A 12,381-nucleotide genomic window follows, 5' to 3' on the forward strand; every position below is an offset into this window, starting at 1 on the left:
ATCCTGCGGGATGGCAGTGCGCTCAGGTCCCGCTCTGGTCGCTACCTGCGCTGCCCGGGGCACGGCATCCACTCGCCCGGCCTCACGCTCCGCCCTTCGCCGGCAGGTGTGCAAAGCCTGACCGGCCGAGGCTGCCATTTCCGCGGCCTGCGACCCGCCGCCCGCGGCAGCTCGAAGCTGGTGGCTGAACCAGAACTTCGGGCGCCTCTTTCCCGCTAGGACGCTGCCTGCACCGCGTGCCAGGGCGGCGGGCAGGTGTCCTCCGGGAGGAGCCTCTGGGACCCGCGGCGGGCAGGGATGGCGTGCAGCAACCCGTGTCTTTCTTACCTTTGTCCCTGTGGTGTCCGCTGATGGGGACTGGGTGCCGCGGCCCACCCAGGCCGGCCTGCCGCCCGGAGCGCCCTGGAGCTGGGTAGGAGCGGCGGTTGAGCGCGTGAGTGGATCTGCACCCACCTGTCCGCTGGCGCGGGGTGGGGGCCAGGTGAGTGGTCAGTGAGCATGCGTGGGCTTCAGGTGGTGCGGAGGGAACACCGCGGACTGTGCCAGTTGTGCCTCCAGGCAGGAGCACCAAAGTATGAACAACAGGCCTTGCTTGGGTGCCTTGAGGTTGATTTCTGTCTGTGTCAGGTCCCTGCTTTGGAAGCTTTCCCTAAGGATGACCACTCACTCTGAAAGCTCCTTTTTCCACTTCTTCCTTTTGTACTTAGGCAAACACTTTGTCATATGCCATGCTCTGTGATTTGTGTTTCTAAGTTTGATTATTCACTTTCTATAGATCAATTATGAATCTCTCCAATTAGGACTTTAATATTTGTTTTTCTCAAAACTCTGTTTTTGACCTACAAGCAACTAAAAACTTAGCATTTAATGCATACCTTTTTCTTCATTAATTCAGCTAAGAAATATGTATGGAACACCCACTGTGTGCATTGTGCTGGGCACTATACTAGACACCCTCCATGCATATTTGATTAAGGCATAGGCCTTTGCATCACATGTCCTTTCAATTTGGTGGAAAAGTGAAGAGAATCAATTGCTCATTATCTTTCTTGCTTGGCATAATGTCAGTCAATACTCTCAAATCTCACTTTTGTTCAAGGATTCTGATTCTTGCAAGAATATTTTAATTTCTTTGGGGAGTTCATTTAGTATCTGAAATTTTGTGTGTATTTTATGCTGCCTTTCTATAATATGCCTTTACTGGCTTTTTAAAGTGCACATATGTAACTTTTCTGAAGACAAAATGAGGCCTTTACCTATAATGGAGTCGTGTTTGGTTTTTAACACAGTATGCAGTATGGTTACTGCTGAAGCTGAAAACCTGGTATTCTTTCTCAGTAGTGGTAATGTTTTTCTGGCAATTGCCATACTAGGCCCTTCACATTCTTGGAGTATATTGGAACTTTATGAATATAGAAATGTTTAACAGGCTTCTGACTTTATCCCATGTAACACTTCAATTGAGAGTCTCTTGTTTTCTTTGTATATACCCATACCCCAAATTCACTATTTAATGTTTAAGTTTATCTTTCATTTGATGCACTTTTCCCCTTCACAAAGAAACCAAGTTTTTGTCAACTCATGAAGCTGATGATACATAAACAACTGTAAAGAGAACCACAAACTGAGATGTGTTTTCTTTGCTATCTTCATCTAGACACAGTTATGTCTGTCTCCTATGCTACCCCACCTTGGCCTTATGATAAAAATTCATAACCCAGCAGAATTACAAAGTGTTAAGTCCACAAATAATTGCCAAGTCCTGTTCAAAGGCATTCTTTCTCACCTGCCTTTACCTGTGCTTTGATTTTGAATAGCTTTGTGCTGTTTTGGAGCCTTCATTTCTTAAAAGTTAAAATGGACCCCTAGAGAATAAATACAGCACAGGAGGAGTGATTTCAGTGACTTAGTCACAGATCAACACAAAACATTTTAAATAATGAATGGGATTCAATTATCATTTTGTAAATGATCATCTTTCTTCCTTTTCTGGTAGGATTTTTAGACCGTGAGGAGCAATTGGAGCTAATCCACATTGTGGGAATGGAAACCACCGAACCTGAGCCAGACAGTGCAGTGCAGCCTGCTTCTTGTCCTGATGACCTTTCATGCCAAATGAGACTCTTTGAGAAGATCACTCCATTGAAGACTGTTCTATGAAAAAGCAGGATCAGGAGAGATTGGGAACTCAAACCCTAAAGTCTTTGAGACCAATATTAAACACTTTGCTAGAATCTGGATCACTTCATGGGGATTTTAGATCTGAAGACCAGAGTGGAGATGAGAGCAGTTTACATGAACCTATGTGAAAAAACCTCTGAAAATTAATCCATCATGTCCAACAGAAGAAAATAATGTGTCTGTCCTGATTCCTGTGGGGGGCCAAATACCAGAAGCCCATCTTTCCACTGATGTTCCAGAAAAAGCGGTTCCAATCCAAATCACACCTTTCCACCAGAAACCATGAGTGAGACAGTGTTTCATTCGACCACAAGGCACTTCCAGACTGAACTTTTTTAAAAATTTATTTATTTGTTCTAATTAGTCATACATGTCAGCAGAATTCATTTTGATTCATAGTACACAAATGGAGCACAACTTTTTATTTCTCTGGTTGTACACAAAGTAGAGTCACATCATTCATGTCATCATATATGTACCTAGGGTAATGATGTGCATCTCATTCCATCATCTTTCCTACCCCCTTGCCTCTCCCTTTCCATCCCTCCCCTTTGCCCTATCTAAAGTTCATCCATTCCTCCCTTGCCCCCTCCCCCATTATGGATCAGCATCTACTTATCAGAGAAAACATTCACATTCAGTTTCAAGTGATATTCCTACTAGCCCTGACTGCATAAAGTAATGGATTGATTATATTCCAGGGATTTTCCAAGACAACAGATTTATAATCCAGTATATTTGGACATCAGTGATAAATTGAGTACTGAGCTCTTCCAGGACAAAAGTGAGGAGGCTTCCCTTGACCTTGTGTTTGAGCTGGTAAGTCAGCTACAGTGTCACACTCACAAAGAGAATGGAATTGAAATTTGCATGGAGTTTCTGCAAGGCACTTATATTTATGGCAGGAATTGTTTGAAGCATCACACTGTGTTGCTATATCATGGGCAGATCAAGAGCACAACTGCTCAGAAGTGGCAAAGTATTCTATGATTCTCAGGAATATTCAGAAAAATTTTATTGTAACCCAGAAAAAGATAGAATGAGAAAGAAGTGTGGGTATGTATTATAACAACTTGTAAAAACTGTTAAATTCTGTAGAGAAAGTAAAAAGGCAAAAGTAAAGTAGTTTCAGTAAAAAAGAAAAAAAAATTATTGAAATAGCCATAATGTTACCCAAATTAATAATTTGTAAGTGTACATGTTAGTGGTATTGAGTCCTCAAATCTTTGGACATAATCAGCAGCAAGATCATGATATTGACATTTCCCACTGCCACTCATCATTGAACATGGGAATTCTCAGTAGGGCATTTAGACAAGAACTATACCAGAGATAGGGGAAGAAATTGCTTTATCTCTACTCTCAGAAGACAGGATCCTACACTTCAAATTCCCACAAGATTTCTCAAGAAAACCCAGGGTATTAATAATTAATTTCTGCATAGTTGCTATAAATAAGTTTATATATCGGCAATGACAAATACACAAAGAAATTTAGAATAGCATTTCCAATAGCATGTAAAAAGCACATATTTCTATGGAAATTTACCCAGGGAAATAAGGCTTATATAATTAAATGAATACATTACTGGGGAAAAAAAAAAAGCTCCAAATAGAGTTTTCTCAAATAGCACAGAAAAATACTTATAGAGAGAAAAAATCACCATGAGACCTGTACAAAAATTCCATAAAATTCAACAAAAGTAGAAAACCTATGGCTGAGTAAAGCTGAGGACATACTGGTATGAATGTGGGAGATGTGAGCAAAAAGTAAGTAGGCAGAGAACAACACAGGCTGTACGACCTGAATGAAGAAATACATTACACAAGATCTGGAATGTTGCTACCTGTCCTTTGGTTTTGCATTATACTCAAAAATAAAAGTACTGTGCTGGCACATGAGCTTTCTAAATTTCTTATATATGGATAGGATTTAAACATGAAAATAGACTTAAAACATAAGTAAATATTGTAGAATTTCAAGCAAAATCAATTTGTAGAAATGGTAAGCATCATTTAGGGAATTTGCATACTCCTTCAGGTGCCCTGGGCCTCTCAGTGCCCAAGAGCAACCCTCGCTGCTATCCTCCCTGCTCAGTGCATGCCCAAGGAGATAGAATTTATTCTGAAGCAGCTCCAGAGCATGGATGGCCATGGCTTATGGTGGCTGTTTGCAGAATTTCTGTGTAGCCAAGGCTGCAGACACAGGTGACTTCAGGGTTTTTCCATGGTGAGATCTCTCCACATTGCCTTCCCCCATCCCTTCCTCCTCCTGTTCCTCCTGTATCTAGAGTGGGCCAGGACACCATAGCTCCTCACAAAAGCAGCAGCAGGATTCCTCGCCTACTCCTTGCTTCTCAGCCCATAAGCCTTGCATTTCTTCAGGGCTCCCCATGGACCTTTGGTGCTAGCGTCTTTTTCCCTGGGAGTGCCTTGTCCAGCTGAAAAAACCTATTGCTCTTCACTGAGCTCAACCAGAACAAGACCACTAGCAAGCTATTATGGTCTAGTTGGGACGCCAAGCTGAGCCAGTTTGTACCCTAGCAGCCTGAGGACATTTCCCTGATCCTTGTTGCCCTCTCCAGTTAGGGACTTGCCGCACCTGGCCTCTTCTTCCATTTGCAGCCATAGTAGCTGCAGCTGCAGAGACAGACAGTAACTGGTCTATGTGCCTAGCACCCACTGCTGTCTGTCTGGCCTATCTTCAGTGGGGACCCTGGTTGGCCCCAAGCCTCAGCCCACAGTCCCCCATAAGGCAGAAGAAGCAGTGTAGCCAGTGGTTGGGCCAAAAGAGCCTGATTTTCCTGGCTAGGCTGAGTTGTACACCTTGGTGCTTCCCCTACTGGCCGAGCCCTCCCATGGTGCATGGCACAGCACAAGATCCTGGGGGCTACACTGTGGTGGGAAGCAGGGGCTCTGGCAGCATGAGAGGCAGTGGCAGGTGCATCTTGGCACCCATGAACAGCCAGGAGCACAAGTACACAGTGTCTATGGCATGGCCCCAGACATACCACCATTACCACCACCAATACTGAGTCCATACTCACTCTACATGGGTGCACCACTGATACCTGCCTGGCCACCTGGAGCCCTACACCTGGTACCTGAGTACCCCATGCAGACATGCTGGAGAATCTGGCAGAGAGCCCCTAGTGTGTGAATTGTGGCTTCTGTGGACATCTGGAGGACACTGGCCATTGCCCAAGCAAAGTATGTGGCTCTTACAACAAGATGAATGGCCTCAGCTGACTCCCCATGAGCCAGAAGCATGTGCCTCCACCATGGAGACTTAGACTATCTGTGCCAACTGGCACACCACAACCACCGTATGGTGCAGAAACTTTCAGGGTGAAACTGTATGTAATGCTTTTGCACTCGAAACTCATGGGGTGCTTTGACCACTTGATATGAAAAAAAAGGAGTTCAAACCAGGAAACAAAGACATAAATAAGTCAAAGACTTGCTCTGGTAATAACAATAATTGCATTTCTGTGACTCCAACTTCCACCTCTTCTAAGAGGATTGCAGCAAAAATATTTCTTCTCCAACACATCCAACAGCCTCAGGTACAGGTGCCCCAGTAATGGCTGGTGCAGGAGGGGCACCAATCCCAGAACAGCAAGCTCAGGTATTCCAGTCAAGATGGGTGGGCTCTACATAGACATCAATCTGGCCTTGCTTGCTGGTGTCGCATCCTTACAGCAACAGGATTTCAGGTATGCTCTGGCCCTGGCCTGAGCCCCTGCTGCCAGGAGGCAGGGAGAACACCACTGAAGAAGTCCTTGTGCCTTTCATGTGTGATTTTGTCCAGTAGCCCTGACAGTGGTGAATGCCAACAGAACATTGCTCCAATGTGTGATTTCTGTGCCTTTGAGTCTAAAAGTGATGTGTTTCCCCAGGAGGCTTGCTGAAGAGTAAAAGAAGATGAGGCTCCTCTGGAGAAGGGTCAGTGCAGCAGAAACATGGTGAGCTCCATCCACCCAGGGCCACCTCCAGCCAGCCTGCCTCTGGGTTGGCTCCTGCACTGCTTGCAGAAACTGGGACTGGGATGAGGGCCTTGCCTGCTAAGGAAGATGGAGAGATATCCTTTAAAACAAGGTTTCATGTGTATAACCTCAAGTCTTGTGTTTCTTCTGATTGATTCTGGTTATTCCAGAATTTCTGCATGTCTGTTCCATATGCAGATTTCACAAGCATTCGTTGAGAAGATCATTGAAGGCCACCTGGGACATATCTTAGAAAATGAGTAAGTTTCCTTATCTTTTGTCAAAATATTCATCAGTTTCCAAGACTGCATAGATACTCTAACATACACTGTGACTGGTGTACTCAAAGTTTATCTTGCCTGCCTGATCTGAGGTCAGTTGGAAGTTGAACACAGGTAGCAAACAAGACATTTTTCTTCCATGTATACAACATATTTTTAAAGGGCAATTTTCATTGCAGAAATATTTTGCATATGTTATATCATTTGCATAAGATTTAAGAGTGGTTTTATAATGAATATAAACCTTTTACCTTAATGGTTCTTACAATAATGTAAAAGAAAAATGCTAACTTACACATTGTTATAATTCTTTTATATCTACAGCCTTTTTCTATATTCCCAATTGTTTAAGAAAACTATTTCAAGAACAAATATTCTTTCTGGAAAATTGCCATTTTCCATTTGTTAGGAATTTTTATAGAACACCACCAATATATGCCCTTTCTTTTACTATGGAATATGTGCTGGAAAAATTGCAGCAAACCATTACTACCTAATGAATAATACTTGTAAATCTTCTAGACTCTGTAAACATATTGTGCAATTCTGTATAGCTTGAGTAACCCACAGGTTGGTTTACATTAAATTTTAAAATGGGATGTCATATGGAAAACAATTTCATGAGAGTTTTTAAAATAAAATGAGCATTATTTTTTTTGTCTGAAAAAAATGAAAAGTAATTTTCTTGGCAGTCACTTTTTTGTTACTGTGACCCAAATACCTGACAAGAACAATTTAGAGCAGAAAAAGTCATTTTCATAGTTACAGAAGATTCAGTCCATGGTCAATTGGTGCCATTGCTCTGGGCCTGAGCAAAGGCAGAAGATCATGGCGGAAGGATGCATCAGAGGAAAGCTCCCTAGTATATGACAGCAGGAAAGGAGAGAGAGAGAGAGAGAGAGAGAGAGAGAGAGAGAGAACAAATGAACAAACTCATAGGGAGGAAATATAGCCACTAAGAGCATGCCCCCAGTGACCTCTATCTTCCTGAGTCACATCACCTGCTGGCAGTTACCACATAGTACCTTAGTCATCTCAAATGATTAAGCCATCTGGATTAGTGCCCTGTTAGGACACAGCTCTCATAATCTAATCACTTCACTGTGAGCATTACTGCATTGTCTCCCATGAGCTTTGGGAAACTTATACCCAAAGCATAACACATTTAGTTGTCAAACAGTAAGAATTTTTTGCCCCGAATCTAAGTAAGTTGATAAAAACATACAGGGAGAAATTCTGTCCATCTTTAGCCTGGTGAAACTGCTTTCCAATACTCCTTTGGAAGTTCCGTCAGATACATCCAGGACAGCAACTCTTTGGATAATATTTAAAAACTATTAGGTCCCATCCCAAGTTACACTCCCAAAGCACCATGACTTACTGAATGCAGCAGTCATTCCTATGCTCACTGGAACCTTTGAAGCACGGCTGCATTTTTAGTTCATGCTTCTCCAAATATGAGAGTTGCTTGCTGTTCAGAGTCCCACACTGCCTTTGTCTTAGGGACGGTGCTGCATCTTCATACTTCGCTCCACTATCAATTAATGCTAAGGCACACAGCACTGGAGCTCTCCCAAGGTTCAAATGCAACAGGCAGTAATGAAACAGCCATGTGGTTCATGGAAGTTAATTGTTCATACTTAATGGGTCAACAATGATCTGGCTGGAGGGTGGTGCAACATCCTCCACAGAGCAATCAAGCACATGGGTGCCTCCTTTCTCCACAAGTGGAGTGTCCTCAATGGCTTCACATGTGCTTACTCTTAGGGTAACACCACACTCCTTAACTTCCTCTGTAAATTGGGTCAAGCTCACATTGGCTGGATTGTGAGTAGTAAGGCATGTTCCTTCTTTCATATGACACTCACAGGAACAAGGCAGTTTTTTAGATCCATTGTAAATAAGGTAAAAAGCACTCAAAGGGTCTATGAATGAAAGTGTAATAACTGAATGAAGAAATAATATCCACTTGAGATCCTCAGTGATTAATTATGAAGGTGGGCATGAGGGTACATGAAAGGAAGCTCCTCTCAAGAAGCAGCAATTCTGCAGTCCAGGGATACTGAGGCAATAGTAAGGAGGGGCAGGCACTGAGGTTCACCCTATCCAGCTAGAACTCCTGTGACATGCTCGGTGTGACCCTTCCACACCCAGGTGAAATACTTTTATGGGTATCCTGTTAGAGTAGAGATGAATTTCTACAGTTCATTTACTTGCAGAGATGTCATTATTTGCCTGGCAATAATGTCCACTGACTTTGAGGTACCCATAAACATGTGAGGAACTGAGGAATAGGTTTGCCCCCTGAAAACTGTGACATACTCATGCAGTGGTTCATAGGGGAGACCACACAGGTGGTGTTGGTGTTGGTGGCTGCAAGGCAGGGGTGGCTGTATTGTTACTGGGCAGTGGCAGGAATGATGCAGGTCACAGTGGGGCACTAGATTGCCATGCAGTAAGCAGACCCTGGAAAGTGCCTCCCAGAGAAGGCCCTCAGCCAAGGAGCCAATACACATGCCAAGTCCAAAATTGTGCCTTTAGAAGTTTTTGTTAGTTATAAGTTACATGAGCCAGGCAGGGTGGGGTGCATAGCTATTATCAAGCTATCTGTGAGGCTGAGGGAGGAGGGGAATAAGTCTGAGGCCAACTGAAGGCAATTTAGCAAGAATGTGTCTCAAAATAAATAATAAAAAGGGCCAGGGATAAAGAATCCTGGTAAATGTCCCTATGTTCAATCCTCAGTTTTGAAAAAGTAAAAAATAATTTTGGGCATGTTGTTACGTGCATTTAATCCCAGCTACTAGGGAAACAAGGAGGAGGATTTTGCGAGTTTGAAGTCAGGCTTGGAAATTCAGTAATCAGCAAGATATTGTCTCAAATAAGAAAAGGGCTGTGTATGTACTTCATAGGAAGTTGGTAAGTTTCTAATATAACAAATACTGTCAGGATGGTCACTAATGTCATCCTGAATCACACACAGAGAGTGTGGCATGCATTTCAGGAGCTACAGAGATCCCGATCTCCTATTTGTATCTATAATTGTTGATAGGGGTCCCATGTGCATGGTGAGATTACAATACCTTCATTGCTCCTGACATGGATGTCACCAGGTCATATCTGTGCACATGTATTAGCACAGATTGAGAGTCCCCAGGAGCAGACTGGAGACTTTCTCCACTTCAGCTCAAAGCACAGTGACCATCTGTGACTTTTTTCCAAATACAACATTAAATCTCTGAAAACAGGAAGATGCTCTGATGGTGTTTTCCTGGTAAAAACAACATTGCAACACAATAGCTCTGTACACAAAAAGGCCTGGATTTTTTTAAACTAATGATCAATGAGCTTATGGGAACGCCTTTCCATGTGCATTTGACCCCAAACAAGTACTGGGTAAACTCTTCCAAGAAGCATGCAGATGTCCTGTCTGCCTTGAATATCTTAAAAATCCCATGTACCTGAAGTGTGGATGCATCTACTGCCTCTATCTGTTGGATTCTCTGCAGAAGGATTTTGGTGGGGAGGTATTCTGGTGCCTCCTGTGCCCTGTAATCTCTAGGAATAAGGATGTCTTTGCCAGTCTGCAGTTAGAAAAGCTGGTTTCCAAGATGGAGGAAAGGGAAGCCCAACTTCCAACAAGTGCAAGTTGTTCTACAAGTGTACCCAACAATGCAGAATTTCCAAGGTGATGCATTTGTATACCTTGCCACCTCGTCCCCACAAGACCAAGAAAATCACCTGTGCATTTGGCTGTGTATTCCATATGGAAACTAGATGTAGTCTGGCTCCTGAAATTTTGATGTTGGGGTGGCATTGATGGATCTCAGTCCTGATAACACGTAATATCACTTTGTGATCTTGACCATAAATGCTGATGTCTTTGTATTGGCTTACACAGGGGATTCTCCACACTTGGAGTGCTGAGATTGCCTGGAGTGGTTGGTAGGGAGAAGAGTCTAAAGTGGTTGAGTTCATCCAGGATATTGCAGGCTGTGGACCACACTTGAGAAGCAAACACAGAGCCACTGAACCAGAACTTATTTGTGGATGAGACATCCAAGAGTCTAACATGAAACTCTTTCAGTACCTACAGACTCACCAGTGTGGCCTGGAATTTGTTTCTTGAATATATCATCTGATTTGGGACTTTGCAGTGAAAGTTTAGAATAGGGCTCTATCTCCCCTGTGTGCTGAGCTCTATTTCCTTTTCATAGTGACTGTGACCTGGATGTTGACAAGTCTACACATGAAAAAGCTCAATTTCTAAAGCAGGCACTGGAAAAGATTAGCAGCAATAACTTATAGTGAAATCACACAATAATAACAATACACTATAATAAAATTAATCTGAATGTAGACTTTCTATCTGAGAATAAGACAAGCAATATTTTTGTAGCTCTGCTGATCACAGGTAACTGAAGCCTTGGAAAGCAAAGCTGTGGGGAAGGGGGACCTGCTATATGTTTCTCATTCTTGCCTTGTATTCCAGGTGCAACACAGTATATACATAATATTCCTGTGATGTGAATATGAAATAGGCCAGTTGGCTCATCCCAAGGAATCTTTTTACTAATAAGCTATTTATTCAGATGATGTGCCCTGGAGTCAACCTTGCTGCAGTAGGACTGGGTGTTCAACCTGAAGTTAGGGGTTTCTGGGTGTTTTCGGCCCAGGCATGGGGTAAAAGTAAGATGGACCATGGCTTGAAACAAGGTTATTCACAGGGTTAGTTCCCCTGGGCACGATGGAGGTACTCTGGTGATGGGGCTCCCAAGAGTTCAGGGCCACAAATCCCTTAGAGCAAGGTGTAGTTTATGGGGCTCTCTTCTGTTTGCTGTGATGCTCAGGGATCCAAAGCTGGAGTCAGATCAGGCTCTGCCTCTCTCCACAAGAAGCCCATGGGTCCTGAAGAACCAGGAAACAAGGAGGTAGTGTGGAACTTCGGGAAGTCTAGGCTAATGTGGTTAGAACTTGGGCTGTAAAGTATGTGGGCTGAATCGCCAGAGGTGGTAGGGGTAACAGAGGGAATACAGGTGGCGTGGCAGCAGAGGGAAGCTGGGTATTGCCATGGGTACCCAAGGTGTAATTTGTGTGTAATTAGTCCCCAGGCTGAGTGTGACTTCCTGTGCCTGGCTGGCTGACCTGGAGCAGAATTTGAGATCATGGCTAGAGCCAGAGCTGCCAGGTCCAAAAGGAGGAAAATGTTGTAAAATGGGGAATCTTTGTGCTGCTTCCTGCCAAGAGCTTCAAACATGGACTGAGCAGTGTCTCCAGGGCACACAAGATGTTACAGACCCGGCGAGATATCATTGCTGACCCTATGCTGAATCCAGTGGGGACTTGACATCCTGGGCCAAGGGTGGGAGAATGCTTCCAATGGATCCAGGGGAAGACCCTAAAGGAGAGGCAGTGAAGGGGGTGTAGTGTCCATAGGGGTAACTCTGGGAGAAATAAATCCTGCAGATGTGTTGGGTGAGGGGCTGGAATAGATGGCAGATTCAGTGCTGTACAGCTGTGGAAAAGCAGGGGATGCAGGATCCATGGTGAGATCCTCTGAGAGAAGGAGAAAGGAGACCTGAGTATCACTCAATGTACCTTTGGTGTGCTGGAGGACTGCTTCCCTTTGCATGTCTAAGTCTTGATCAGTGACTTGAAATCCCAGTTTGGATATGGTGGCAGCATTAGAATGTTCCATCTCCTATGTGACAGTAGAGGAATCTTGTGATTTCAGGAACTAGACTGTTAGGTTTAGGTGCTCCATTCCTAGAGGTCCCTGTCTGCTATGGGGGTGAAGGGTGTCTCCCAATTTGTCATATGGTGTCTTCAGAAAGATCTGAAATGGGAATGGACATCTATTGTCCCTACTTGCCCACTCTCTTTGAGGATATGAGGATCAGCTACAGTGGAAAGTGTCTTTTCTCTTCTTCTGCACGA

At 43.7% G+C, this 12,381-nt stretch overlaps 1 long non-coding RNA gene across 1 annotated transcript; it reads left to right on the top strand.

The window, feature by feature from the left end:
* LOC131424921 (uncharacterized) lies at positions 1-10,890 on the top strand. The gene is made up of 3 exons (XR_009228569.1): positions 1-481; positions 1,997-6,426; positions 10,346-10,890. It is a non-coding gene; the product is annotated as an uncharacterized LOC131424921 (long non-coding RNA).
* The last annotated feature ends 1,491 nt before the right edge of the window (positions 10,891-12,381 follow it).

The sequence above is a fragment of the Marmota monax genome, unplaced genomic scaffold, assembly GCF_021218885.2.
Source record: "Marmota monax isolate L192 unplaced genomic scaffold, Marmota_monax_Labrador192_F-V1.1 WCK01_AAM20220418_F8-fsc01481, whole genome shotgun sequence".
In the NCBI taxonomy this organism is placed as follows: Eukaryota; Metazoa; Chordata; class Mammalia; order Rodentia; family Sciuridae; genus Marmota; species Marmota monax.